A 2,136-nucleotide genomic window follows, 5' to 3' on the forward strand; every position below is an offset into this window, starting at 1 on the left:
AAGGGATGCTACAAATGCCTTTTTTTAGGGTTGAACACTGGTGACCATAACTCTTCATTCCTTACTGCAGTTCATTGGGAAAAGTTTTCCAGATTCAGGCTGAGAGTGGTATTTACATATGGGTATAAACATACATATTTAGAAGGTGATGCAATGCTTTGTCCAGTTGAACTGAATAACCGACTTACATTTTCTGCTGGAGCCAATGACCCCAACCTGGATGTGGACTTTTGAGCATGTTTCCAGTACCCAGTATGGATTCGTTCTGCTGAAGTGTGCCTCCCATCCAGTCAGAGAGTGGTTTGTCTGGCAGGTATCATACTTTATAGGGTTCATAGCTGGGTAAGACTACTGATTCCTTTTCTCCCACAGGAGCCTTCTGGCACTATGAAAATTATCTGGCAGATAGGAAGCTACCAGTTCAACTAAATTCTCTGACTGCTTCTTTTTCCTAAAACTGTCACCTTAACCTCTTTAGAATCATGATGTGTAGGTTTAAAGAGGTGAGAGAACTTTTCTTTTAGACAGGGGTTCTCTATGTAGCTCTTGCTGTCTGGGCGCTCACTATGTAGACCAGGTCTAGAGTGTTGGGATTAAAGCATGCACCACCACACCTGGTTTATAACTGGCTTGTTTGTTTGTTTTAGTTTTGTTTTTTGTTTTTGCTGTTGGGGCTTGTCAGCTGTCCTACTTTCATTTCCCACCTTCATGACAAAAATATCCTGACTAAACAGCTTAGGGAAGAGAGGCTTTATTTTAGTTTATAACTCTCGATTTCTGTCCATCATACTAGGGGACTCGGGGTGGCTGGAATTTACAGCTGGTCACATTACATCCATAGTCAAGAGCAGCGAAATGAATGCATACATGCTTAGCACTCAGCTTGCTTTTTCTGTTTCTATACAGTCCAGGATCCAAACCCACAGTGGGCTGGGTCTTCCCACATCGATTAACAAAATTAAGACAATTCCCCACAGACATGGCTACAGGCCAGCAGGATCTAGACAATCCCCCGCTGAGACTCTTTTTTTTCCCCAGGTGATTCTATATTGTGTCAAGTTGATAATTAAAACTAACCATCACATCAGCCCATCTCCCATTTTATCTTTTTTTTTCACTCCCTCTCTTGCTATGATCCACTTCACAATGGCTGCGAACAGCTGAGCTGTACAGATGTACTTTCCCAGGGGCAAACCAATAAATTACATTTCAGAGTATTGTAGAGAAACAACTGAGAAACACAAATAGGCAGTTTCTTGTGGGTTTCCAACATCTCTTTTTAAAAAAAATACAAATGCTGTGAGTCATTTTCACAGAAGACTTTCAAGAACAAACATTCAAGCGACCTTAATAATGATTTGCTAGCAGGCAAACAGAGAGACTAAAAAGGAACACTCCCTTTGTTTGCTGCAGGGAAAACACTTAGGGTGAGGAATGAAAAGAGCAGGCTGTCCTTGACATGGCAGCTGACTGGTTTCATTCTTTTCAGCATACTATGATTCTATTTGTGAGGGGAAGGCTGCAAAGTTAGTCGAGTTGTTTTTTGTTTTTTTTTTAAGTCTTTCTGTGGTGAACCATGTGTGTGGTTTTATTTACAGTATAGATTAAAATAGGTGGAAAGTGTGACCCTAAAAACAAGAAGAGGTAAATTCTTAATAAATAAGGATGAAAACAAACGTCTTTATCTGGCAAACATGACTTTAAGTCAATTTATTATACATTTTCTTTTTTAGATGTTCTTAGACTTTACCCACTGGACCTTAGAAATTATGGATGGTACTCGTGATTCTTTAGACTTGAGTTAGAGGATGAGTGAAATGAGAAGGGGATCTAGCATGCTTATGATTCATTTTTCCCTCTTCACACCCTATGTGACTGAGCCATGTTCTCAAATGATTAGCTCAAAGTTTCATAATATTCACAAGTTCCATAAATAAATAAATATGAAACTATTTCTTACAAAGATATAGAACTTTTGGAACAAAAGGGTATTATTCTTCTTCAGTTTTAAACTAACAATATGCTAATAACTAAACAATAAAAATAGTAAGATTTGGTCCTGAGATCAAAGATATTTTGTGTATGTAAGATATTCTATTTTGGGTTACTTTAGGCTATCTTAATGGAAGATACTGA

Source organism: Cricetulus griseus, chromosome X (genome assembly GCF_003668045.3).
Source record: "Cricetulus griseus strain 17A/GY chromosome X, alternate assembly CriGri-PICRH-1.0, whole genome shotgun sequence".
Lineage (NCBI taxonomy): Eukaryota > Metazoa > Chordata > Mammalia > Rodentia > Cricetidae > Cricetulus > Cricetulus griseus.